General features: G+C 43.2%; 1 protein-coding gene across 11 annotated transcripts in view; it reads left to right on the top strand.

Annotated features, from left to right (window-relative positions):
* ELMO1 (engulfment and cell motility 1) overlaps positions 1 to 12,688 on the top strand; it is a 521,237-nt gene that overhangs the window by 387,545 nt on the left and 121,004 nt on the right. The window contains exon 1 of one of the 11 annotated variants that reach the window (XM_032871504.1): positions 2,862 to 3,089. The exons of the other annotated variants lie outside the window; for them this stretch is intronic. The gene's annotated coding sequence lies outside the window, so the exon portion shown is untranslated. Of the gene's footprint in view, positions 1 to 2,861; positions 3,090 to 12,688 lie in introns of those variants that run through there. 11 annotated transcript variants of the gene reach the window in all.

The following is a 12,688-nucleotide window of genomic DNA, read 5'->3' on the forward strand; positions in this document are numbered from 1 at the left end:
GATTCTGGTTCAGGAAGAATACAGTAGGATCCCAGGAATCTTCATTTTGAGGAGAACTCCCAATGACAAGACCCAGGTGGTCCCTGTCGATCACACTTATAGAAGCTGGAGCTAGAATCCCTTGGTTCAAATCCCAGCTCTGCCGCATTTTGTCTTGATCAACTTGCTCAAGTTACTTTGCCTCCATATGCCTCAGATTCCTCATTCTGTACAAGAGGAATAATGGTAATACCTCACAGTATTTTTGTGAGAATTCAGTCAGTTCATATAAAGTACTTGGGATGCTATCTGGACTGTTAATTAGCCAGTAAATGTTAGCTAGATCAGTCCAACAAGTTATAGATGCCTTAAAATAGATTATTTCATATGTTGAGTTATGTAGGTGTTTTGGTGGGCTGGAAATCATTTTATGGAGTACTTCAATGGTTTGTCATTGCTAATAGGATGAGAGCCAACATCTTTAATGTGGTCTCTAGGACCCTACATGTCTAGCCTTTGCCTACTGTCTGAGCTCATCTCACATCATCCTTCTAGCCATTCTCACTGCAATCAGCTACAGTTGGCATATTTCGAGTTTCCAAAGATGCCATACTTCCTTCTAGGCAGTGTTCATCTAGACAGGCCCTTCACATGTGCTATTCCTTATGTCTGACACACTGTTCCCCTCACTTTTAGTTTATTAATTTTTACTCTACCTTTAGAGATTTAGCTCAAGTATCACTTCCTCTGAGATGCTTTTCCTGAACTTACTAAGTTAAATCCTTTCATCTGTGCTCATGGCACATAGCTCTCCTTCATACCCCATATGAAAGTTATACTTTCATATTTTTTCCTCCTCCACTCAAGTTATTGTGCCATAAGGTAAAAACCATGCCAGTTTGTTTGGTCACAGTGCTTGGCATATAAACACTCAGAATTTGTGGAATAAATGATTAAATTTTGCTTGAGGGAAGACCAGGTTGGAATGCCATGTTGCTACATAAAAACAGTGGTATTTGGAGGGTCTCAGGAGGGTGAGAGGACAGGGGGTAGGTGTCCTCATGGCAGAAGAGAGTAGGCAGAAGAGGGTCGATATGTTCCAGAGTGGCGGTCAAAAGACCCGAGATAGCCACCATCCTGGGTGGTGGAGGTCATGTGGACAGAGCTGAGATGACCAGAGTTGGGTTTGGGTGCAAGACAGGATGAACATAGGTGAGAATTCCTATCTGAGCTCACAGGGGCAAAAAGAGATAAAATGGAAAATCAGGATTCAGATTCCTGAAGGGACAAATCCAACATCAAGATGACTGTGTTAGAGTGGAGCACTTGGAGATAGAGGAGAATGGGGTTTGGACTGGGAGTCCTTTCAGAATAAAGGAGGCCCAGAGTTACTGTTGCTTATGAGACTGTGGGTATGTGACAGATGGATAGTTCACTTGGCTTCAAGAGCCAGAGATGTGCAAAGCTCCCTCTGAAGCTTGCTGTGTGTCATTGATGGTCTGAGGGCACCAGGTTTGTAGAGAGGCCTTCAGGAAGGAGAAGTTCTTGAAATTCATCATGATGGGACGGAGAATAATTCCTTTCCGTCTAACGTAAGCCAGAGTCATAACCTTCTTTGACATTTGCCATCTTCAGTCAGTCTTTGTAGAGTTGAAGCCTTCCACAGGCACACAGGTAAGATTACCACCATCCAAGTCCCCTCTTGTGTCTGACCTGGCCATGTAGCCATTTATTGCTCAGTGGCGGCCCCTGCTGTTAAGGAGAAAGATAGCACATCCAGAGTCCGTCATTAACTCTGGTACCTGTAACTAGGCGAATTTGGAGCAAACAGGAGAGGAGTCAGGGGCCAGGTAAATGGACTCACGACATCCCCAGGGAGATCCCTCTCCCACCCCGTGTTCAGTGTGCCTTGTGAGCTGCTAGCGCAAGAGAAGGAGCTGAGCCTAAAGGTTTGGGGCTTAAAAGTCTTCTACAAGCTTCTCCGTTCAATCGCTTCATTACAGAGGTTTGCTAGGAACCATCACAGTGCCCTCTGAGAAATGCCAGTGCAAACTTTTCTTTGGGGGCTTTCAGGACTCTCAGGTGACAAAAATCTTAAAAGATACCCCCCTCACTCTTGAAGTTAATTTACAGTACATTTTCCTTAGGGGTGGAGGCGCAGTATCTATGTTTGTTTACATTCTGGACAGGCATCCGAGTATAGATCCTTCCGTAGGCGTCACGCTGGGTCGCCCTCCTGTGTGCACGCATCTCTGGGCGCGCGTATGCTGCGTGTACGAAGTAAGACAGTTACGTGCCATTTGTGGGCAAAAAACTGCATGGGAAGAGAAGAAGAGAGAACGCAAACTCACTATCACATAAAAGTAGGGAGAGGGGGAGAGAGGAGATTGCCGTTGATTATGGGTCTGGCAGCAGATGTTCTACACGAATCCAACTCGCTGCAGCCAGTCTGTTTCCATGGCAACAGAATCAGTAATTATTGAGCCCAGGCGCTCCCCCCCTCCTTTCTCCTAACAAGGTGGAGGCTGATGAATATGAACGATCTCCAGCCCATCACCAGCTCTTTCTTTTTCTCCTTCTTCCTCTTTCTCTCCTTTTAAAGTTCTTTATAAGAAAAGTGGAGGTATTGAGGAACGCCGAGAAGAGGAGCTCTGTGTTTATTGATGAAAGAGCATAGGGCGCAACATTGAAATGAAGTGATTATTTTTCTCTTGTGATACTATAAGAGAATAGCTCTTCCTAGAAAAGCCGATGATCTCCGAAGATGCTAAATAAATGAGCAGGAGTTTCCCTGAAATGGAGGCTCCCTTTGATTGGCTGATCTTTCTGCGATTCCTGCCAATCGGAGCACCCCTGGGCTCGAGCTCCATAAACATAAGCAAAGCTACATGCTTATTCTTCTGGACTCGAAGTGTGTGCCATTCAAAGGTGTGCGGCAGGTCTCCATTCACATGGCTCGACTGGAAACCTGTTTTGTGAACAAGTGTACTCGGGAACCATCCAGTATTCCAGCACATTGTTCTTCTGGGGGACGGCTCTAAGTCATCTGGTGGCGGCAGCAGCTTAGCAGCAGTCTTTGTAGTTGGGAAGGATGGACTTACGGGAGCTTGGTGAGTAAACCTCAGTCTTACACATCTGTCCGCCGGTATCTGCAACCGGCGCTAAAATGCAGCTTTGTCCTATTGTCTGCTGAGAAAACTATGAATTGCAACAAGCACATGGAAGAGCGGGCATTCTGGGGATCCTGTGATGTGTGAGCTTCTGTATTCCAAAGGCTGCATGCATTGCTTGGGTAGGATCGGATTTGTAGTTGTATTATACCAGAACACTGGCTTGTCTAGTTAGGATTAGGAGGGGGAGTGGAGGTGTGCTTTATCTGCCTGGGTATAGATCCATTTCCGAAGAACATGCTTTTAAAACTAAATTAATGAGAGTCATCCTGTGCATTGCTGGGAAGAGGGAGAAAGGTGCAGGCACTGAGCCGAACGGTAAGCAGCTTGACTGTGTTGCCGGTGTTTGCATTGTGAAGAGAGATGTTGTTACGATGGTCTGTCAAACACTTCTTCAGACCCCCAAGCGCAGAAGGGGGCATCTGTTTGGATGCACTGCTGCTCTCGGCTTGGGAAGTGTGCAACCGAGCTAGGTCATGCCCCTGACTTCTGTCATGAAACCAGGTTCTAAATCAAAATATGTTCTCTCTCTTTTTAAAAATTAATTGCAAAGATGAGCTGAAGTGCAGTCAGAGAGATTTTAGCTGCCAAAAACCACGCTTCCAAATGACTCTGTTTTGCATCCTTTTCAGCCGCTGAAAACCAGACAGGGTTTGCAAAGTTATATTCAAGGATTGGCTCTTTGCCAGGGAAGGGCTGCTCTGAGCTATTGCTTTCCTCCCTGGGGTTTAATTTTCTGACACTGGTGATAAAATTCTTGATTTCTTTGGGTAGAAGCAGGAAAAAAAGAAGAAAGCAGTGCTGTAAACAGGCAATGGAGAGGCAACATGGGGAAGGAAAAACTCTCTGCCTTTAGAGACCCTTCTAGCTGCAAACTTAAAAATAGATGTGGCAAGACAGAACTCAAGCACTGGGTAGGATTCCAGGGGAACTATAATCTTTCTGAACATGGGGAGGAGAAGCATTGCTTTCAGCGTGGGTGCAGGGAGCGGGGGCTGAACTTGGGGCTTCCATCTCTGCATAAGAACCTCTCCCCAGCATCTCTGCGGGTTTTAAGGCTTCATCACTGTTACTTTTTTTTTTTAATGTAATTCCCTATCTCGTGTGCCAGGAACACTGACAGCATACTGCATGTCTTCTATTTACAGTTCACTGGGGTGCAAACAACAGAGGGAAAGAGAGAGGAAAGCCTTATCATCTGGTTCAGAAATACTTGCATGTGAAATAGTTGAACATGGGAAATCTTCCCAGCTAGTCCTTTATAACAATGTCCTTTTGACAGAAGAGAGTGTTGTAGGTCTTCACGTGGCTGTAGAAGGGGATTTGCTGTCCCCCCCCAAATGGGATCTGTGAGCGGGTAAAGAAACAAAAGAGCTAGGAAGGTTTCGCCTGGAGAGGACCCGAAAGCAGGGCGAGGGGGGTTGGAAGAGACCTGACCTGCTCTTCTGACCTCATGCCATGGGAAGAGATAGCCAAGTTTTCTCACTGTGGGTGACAGCATGGGGACCCCGGTCACTTGACCAGGTCAGTGACCTGTTATGTTAGCTGAAGACCCCTCTAGAAATAGAGGCTGTCTTCTGATCCCAAGAGGCTCAAGATGGTGTGCCAAATTGAGAATTCCACCTGATCGGAGGCAAGTGTGTGCAGGGGAACTCTACCGATTACATCTCACTCCTAGGCACACCTTGACCCATGCCCAGTTTTGAGGAAGTCTGGTTTTTAAGTGGACGTGCATTAAATGACGTCATTTCATTAGAATGACCCTCCCTTCTCTTTCGGTCTCTTCTCTCCCCCATTAGCGTCACTGCCATGAGTGAGGCACTGGCACCTGTTGGCAAGAATGAGAGAAGAAACAGCCTTTTATGGAAGCACTAAAAATGTTTTAAAAAAAATTAAGGGTAGTTACTAACCTATTTTTGGATCATGAAAGTCTAAGAATTTGCAAGCTGTGAAACTCTCCCCTGGCCCTAAGAAAATCCATGAATGCATGATCACATCATAACTCTGATGACAGCCCCCGTTTCAGGGTCACATAGGATCTCTGCCCCAGGTAAAAAGCCAAGAATTTATTATACCCTCAAGTTTCTTATCTCCTTTTTGCAAAGGGCTCGTTAAATACTGCCCAGCCCTGTGCCAGTCAACTTCTGACCCAAGTGGTGGCTTCAGTCCCTGAAGGAGGTTCTGCATGTTCTCACTGAGGGCTGGAATGAAGAAGTCTTGGGAACAGTTTTAGAACGTGGTGGTTTTTCACTTCTCAGCTTGTGGTGTTGGTGAAACTAGGATCACAGGACTTGAAACGAACATGATCCTTCAGTTACCAGAACAGCTACCTGTTCAGTCCTGAAGGAGGAGGCTTCTTCCTTCTGCCACTGCATGGTGTTTGTAGGATGTGGGATGTATTAGAGGCTCACATGCAAAGGTAAAGAAAAATGAATTCCCTCAGATTTTCACGTGACTGTCAGAGTTGCCTGAGAGGTCAGAGTGAATATGAATATGTTAAATCCAATCCCTGAAGTTCAGCACTGAGAACTGGAATGATAGAATCCATGTCTCCTAGCAATTGGATTGAAATCAGTCACAATGGGAAAAGCTAACCTTCCCTGAGCTTTTGCGGTGTGGCAAGCACTATCCAATATGTATGGAGATGTCATAACTCACTGAAGCTTTAAAACAGCCCCAACAGGATGGCTTTTATACCTGTTTTCTAAATGAAGAGATCGAGTCACCGAAATGTCAAGGAACTTGCCCATGTCTACCAAACCAGGACGTGGCAAGTGGTTTGTGTTTTCACACGTGTTGATTTACTTGTTTGCTGCATCCATGGATGGAAGGAGAGCAAACGGACGGGGGAAGGAGGTCTCCTCACCTCTCAGTCCACCTGGTCGAACCAGACCATGGGGAATTGAATTCAACCATCATTATGATAATTAAAGTCAAAGTAGAAAGGCCTTTTCGGGTGGTTGGGTGAATAGTTTACAGTGTCATTTAGGAAAAGATGTTGGAGTTAAGTAAAACGTCGTTACCAAAATGCCCCATTTGTTTATCCCCTTGTGTTACCGTATGATATGCCACTTTGTTCCGAGGAGTGTTTCTTTGACTGATAGGATCTAGGTCAGTTTCCGTAGGAGACGGGCTCCTCCGGGGCCATCTGTGGGAGGTGGAAGGTCATCAGATCCATGGCTGCCCTTTGCTCGATTCACAGTTGCTGTAGCAACAGGGAGGCCCCTGAAAAACCAGGAACAATAGTGCCTTCAGTCTGGGGGTGTGCGTGACCCGCAGTGGTCATGGGAGTCACCAAGGCCACCATGCTTTCTGAAGACCCTGCGAATAGGCCCAGCTCAGAGAGAGATTCCAGGTAGTGGTAGAGGACATAAGTAGATGAAGCAGCCGAAGACTCAGAAGTTTAGACCTGAAAATCGTTGAATGTGACACGGTTTTCAAACTACATCAGTCAGAGTTGGGGGCGTTGACAGGACTGGGGAAATGTGGAGCAGGGTCGGGGGGTGAGCGAGTCCTCCACTCCCATTTCTATCTGTTTTATAAACTGCATTCCCACCGAAGACTTAACTAATGACAAATGAAGGGGAAGGAGTTAGGCCACTAGACAGAGAAAGAAAAACTATTGATGTCCTTGAAATTTCCAGCTTGACATATAAAGAAATAGCAGACCAGAACATACAAGCCAGATTGCATTCAACAGAAAAAGAATCTGTAGGGGTCTCAGTAGCAGGTTTTAAAAATGTGGGTTATTTGCTGTGCATGCCTAATATTATGCACTTTCTACTATTACACTAGGTATGTGAATGTGTAAAAGACAATTTCAATAGCTATTCAAAAAAAATAATGTCCTACAGGGATAATATGGCCGATCTCTTTCTAGAACAAAACTGTCTAGTGGAAATACAATGCAAGTTCTGTGTGTAATTTCCATTTTTTTAGTAATCATATTTAAAAAGTAAAAAAAAAGAAAAAGCAGGCCTATAAATTTTTAATAATAATATATATTAAACCCAGTATGCCCCAAATATTTTAGCATGCAACTACAAAATTATTAACAAAATATTTATATTCAATTTTTTTATGTTAAGTCTTTGAAATCCAACATGTAATTTACACTGACAGTACAACTGAATTTGGATGCTGAATTTTCACAGGAAATCTGTTTTTAGATTTCATAAAATTTATAGTTAAAAAGGTAGATTCAAGTACCCAACTTCTTCCAAACATACACAAAAGTTTTTCAATAACTGAAGTATCAGTTTTTAAATATAGATCAGCTGAAGTTAAATAGAATTTTACTCACTTGAATAGTCATACTAGCCACGTATTTCAAGGTTTCTATAGCCACATGTGGTTAGTGACTAGTCTACTAGACGGGGCAGTGCTGGGCTCTAAAGAGCTCTCCTGCTCTGCCAGGCCGGTGACTTCTATCTCATCATCATGCTATAGCTCTTTCCTCTCTTCCTCCGCAAAGTACCTAGAAGACTTGCCCTGGTGACAGGGAGATTAACAGAACATTAGTATTCACAAACTTGTTTACTTTTGCCCTTAACCATTGTCCATGCAACACTTAACATGCAGTGAAATCTTGTTTTTCCATTAGTCTGTTTGGCACGGAGGAATGTAAAGGTGTACCATTTCCTATTGCAGAAAGTCAACGGTCACCATCTGTGGCATGTTTCTGTCCACAGATATGGTGGCCCCACCACTCACCACACGTTGGGCCGCCACCTTCAACACAGTATGTTCAGGGCACATGGGTTTAGTTTTAATAATAGGCTAAGCAAACCTTGATTGAGAGGGTAAGTCTGCTGCAAACAGATAATTCGTTATGAAAACAAGTATAAATTGAGGCTAAGGGATGATTTAATTGCTGTCATCTTAATTCTGTAAATTTTGTTTAGCTGGAAAATATTGACTAAGTAGTTCTTACAGTTAATTTGGTCTTAAAATCCTTACCTTCAACATCATATGTTATTCTATTTATTCACTCCCCCAAGGTTTTTTCTTTTTAATGTAAAACCAATTATGAAAATGTAATCAACCTTTTCAGGAAGCTAGATCCAAATCATGCTGCAAAGCCTTCTTATAGGCATCTGGTCCCAGCCTCCTGGAGATGTCCTGACATTGACAATTGCAGCCAGATCTGCAAGTAGAAGGATATAGCTCGCTCTGCGTTTGGTTAATAAAGAGATCTTTTAGAAATCTCACAAAACATTGAGAAAGGGAGGAAAACGTCCCTACAGTTCAATACCATCCCTAATACCAGGGACGCCTTCTGGTCCAACTATACCCATTTCCTGCACGTTGGACAGAATTCCCAAGGAATAGGCCTTGTGCACGTAAGCACTCAGAAACGTTTGCTGGATTGAGTTGTGTGGCCTCTTGGCAACTTCTTTCTTTTCATGGCAGGATTTTATCATCTTTCCTGAGGCAACACTGACAGACCAAGTAAATTAAACCAGAGGCAGGGTTGAAGCTAAGCGTGAGATGACTTGCTTTGTGAATCTGCTGTTTGGCCACACCAAAGACTATCATGCATGGAAGGAAGTGCTGTGGGATTTCAGTGAGCACAGAGACACCGGGAAATAGCTGTCTATTACATAAGTGAAATTAGCATCACAATAATTATCTTTGAATTGCCACAGGATTTTGAAGTCCACTGATATGCTAGCTAGTTTCAAACAATCTGTGACATTCTAGAAATCCAAGATTAGAAAAGTACTGGTCTAGATGACAGAGCAGTAATCTAGAACCTAAGGCCTTGACTTCCTGTCTATAGTTTTGCAACTGAATTCTGTAAATCATTTAAACCTTCTGCTCCACAGCACCTACACACAGGTATAGAGAGAAGTTTACACTTGATGATTTCCAAGGTCAAGATTCCAAACCATCTGTTCTCTAGGGCCCATGTGGCATCGACCATAGCAATCTTTCCCACTGTTCTTAGATGGAGCCTCAGAATCCCTCTTAACACAGCACTAAGTCAGCCACTACCAACCAATCAGAACTGGCTTACAGCTGAAACTGATTTTTCATCCCTCTCCTATGTCTTTTTCTCAGCTCTGTGCATTGTGCAAGACTTTGAAAAGGAAACACACAGGGAATTATCCTCAGTATGCAGGGTTTCAGGAATAAGGGAATGTCAGTCCTTTACTCATCTTCTTGCTCAGCTGTTCTAGGGAGGTGTTGCCATCTGACAAGGAGGGCTGCAGCCTGGCACTTTGGGAGCTCACTTTTCCTTTCCTTTGAACTATAAGTGATGAGAGACCTGTCAAGGAGAGCAGTTCACTGGCATCATTCCCAGACCTGGAAGCATAATGAAATAAAGTTTCATTCTGACTTGGTTGGAATTTTTATAGCTGAACATTTGAGATAGCATCTGGGGCAGTTCTAACATCCATTTGCCTGGTTGGAAGGAAGCACCCATCAGCTAATGGAACTCAGGCCTTCATACTGGCAGCCCATACTGACAGACTTGACCTTTGGGAAGATCATTTCTAATTGGAGCCAGCCGGGCCATGGGTCCTAGCACCTGTGATGGAGCTCACTCATGTCTGATGGTCCAGCGTTGTGAAATATGCATTATAGATGTTCTATCATATACAAAGAATGGTATCAAAGTATGATCTGGTCTGAAAGCCCCCCATACTGGTACTGAGCATCAGTCCAGACTACTTAATTTTAAGGGCTCAATCCAAGCCTGGGGCTCTGGGATGCTATGTTGGTACGATCCATTAGCACTCTTCCTGTACCCACACCCTTCCAGCTTTAGAGAACAGAGGGGGTCAGTGGTCAGAAGCTTCCACTCTGGATTCCATAAGCCAGGTTCAAACTTCTCTGCAAAGTAGACCTAAGAAGCTTTGCAAAGACCACTAGATAGGAGATCCTTCTGTCCTCCTTAAAATTTCTTGAGGACTAGGTAGATGACTACTAAACCCTCTGAACCTTAGTTCTCTCATCTGTAAAAATGGAAGTAAAGGTGCATTTCTCACAAGACTGTTGGTGAATGGAAATTAAGTTATGGAGTCTGTGTAAGTGATGAGTGTACCATAATGCTCTGTGCAAGGAGACAATAGTACAATTATATTCTGTGAGTAGAAGCCATTTATTTTTTGTTATCTCAGAGAATGTCTAGCTCAACTCTTTGGCTATGGAAGGTTCTCTAACTGGACAGCTAGAGTGCTAGGCGGGCACATGCTGTCTGCTCTAAACCTTCAGAGATTATCCCAGCCCTGCTAGCACCAGAGGCCACCCAGAGGGAAAAGGACACCACCTTTAGAACAAGGAGCCTGGGGTGAAGCCCCAAATTAGCTATCAGTAACATTTAGGTCTTGCCATATTGCCTCTCCAATCTTTAGTATCTTTTTTTTCCTCATGTACAAAATATAGAGAATATCTAACTTATCAGATGCATAGAAATGGTCAGAGAACAAACAAATTAACATATCCCATGTGCTCTGTGGATTGTACACAAGGTAATATATAAGGTATTACTGTTACTACTTCATATCTAGTATCTCTTAGCAATTCAGCCTTGTTTACAGAGAAGGAATCACTGGAAACATGTTTTTGGAGCAAGAGTCAGAAGCTCCAGGATAGTGATGTATGCTTTCCTGATTTTGGAAGCCAGTTAAGATCAAACGATATTGTGCTTCTTGGCAGATGCCTTGGGGCATTCAGGAAGGCTGTGACCTGTCATAAATAACTGGTGGCTTTTATATTGGTTAAATGAAAGATGTTCTTGGTCTCTGCATATGGCCCATAAATTTGTCTGGATTACCAAGTTTTAGCCATCCTGCCCCAACTCACTCTCTCTTCTTCATGAAGACATAATAAGCCTTTGGAAAATATATATATTTTTGGTTCTTCCATATGCAGTTTCCCAGGTACTTCTTGGTAGCTTTCTTCTCTCCTCCATCCCCCTAAGCATGCATTTTATGCCCCTGAATTACGTATTCTGTCAAGAAAGGAGAATGGGTGATGTCTTTGTTTGTTAATCTGGTTATTTATTCGCTATAAACCTATCACATCCCAGATATTAAAGAATCCTAAGTCCTGGGATAGCAAATAGATTCTATCTGGTGACAACTTGGGTGCTCTGGTGGAGGCCGCATAGGGCCTACTTCTGGGCCCAGTGGGCCCTTGGGTGGGGAGGGAAGGGTTGCCGTGTGCAGTTACCTTGTTACAGGTGAAGAAAGTGAGGCTCAGAGAAATTAACGGACTTGTTAATATGTCTCTTGACAAGGGACAATGTTTACATTTCCTTGCTGTCTCAATTCAGTCAACAACCACTATTTGCTGAATGCCTGCTCCGTATTGGTTCTACGACTGGGTATTATCCAGGAACGAAAATAATCTGTGAACGTCTATGGATTAACCCGCGTGGAAGTTTGTTTTTCATGCAATCATTAGCCTCAAAGTTGTCCAGAATTGAGAGACTATGATAACAAAATTCCCAACGAACCAATCATTTATATAAGTTGACCTTTGAAGAACACAGGTTTGAATGCACTTGTAGGTGGATTTTATAGTACGGTACTATAAATGTATGTTCTCTTCCTTATGATTTTCTTAATGACAGTTTCTTTTCACCAGGTGACTTATTTTAAGAATACAGTATATGATGCATATAACACATGAACCATGTATTGATCGACTATGTTATCGGTAAGACTTCTGATCAACAGTAGGCTGTTAGTAGTTAAGTATTGGGGAAGTCAAAATTACATGCAGCTCTTCAACTGTATTAGTATATCTAACCCCCACACTGCTCAGGGGTTAGCTGTATTCAAATTCATTTGTATATTCACTTACGTATTCATTTTCCCTCCCTTTTACATAAAGAATAAAGATCCACTTTTTAAAAGTTGGGCTTTTGTAAGAGTTCTTTCAAAACAACTTGAAAGTAATTGGCAAAAACAAACTGGCCAATAACTGCCCTTGATTTTTGCCTCTGTTCCCCTTGGTCTGCTACTTAATATGGCCTTGCTGGCACAGAGGTGAAAATGAACAACGAAGAAAAACTGAAAACCCAGCTCTCCACTATCCTACTTTTTGCAAAGCAGCCTAGAAATGTAACATAGATGAACCAAAAATATTCACTTTACCAAAGGCTTCTAAACTGTTAGAATTGTCAAGGGGGAAAGAATTTGCAATGATTGTGATAGAGAGCTCTTGCAATTCCATGTCCCCTGGGGAGAGGTATGAGTAGCAGGGGATGGGGAAAATCTCTTAACCCTCTGAGCACTGTAGTAATCGCACCAAGGATGTGTGGCACTGTCTCTCTCTCCCATCCCTGGTGTAGTTATAGAGGCTCACTCCGTCACTGGCTTCAAGGCCAGAGCAATGTCAGAAATGCTTGCCTGGTGATTATAAGAATTGTGCCCTCTAGGTGCTAGGCACTTTACATAGGTATAGGTCCTTTTCATGGAATTTCCCAAGCTGTGTTTTGTTTTTTGGTTTTTTTAATTATTGTTCTTAATATAGCTGTTATTTTAAAATTACTACATACAGTGGTCTGTCAAGACACAGTGTTG

The sequence above is a fragment of the Lontra canadensis genome, unplaced genomic scaffold, assembly GCF_010015895.1.
Source record: "Lontra canadensis isolate GAN:19392208 unplaced genomic scaffold, GSC_riverotter_1.0 scaffold2, whole genome shotgun sequence".
In the NCBI taxonomy this organism is placed as follows: domain Eukaryota; kingdom Metazoa; phylum Chordata; class Mammalia; order Carnivora; family Mustelidae; genus Lontra; species Lontra canadensis.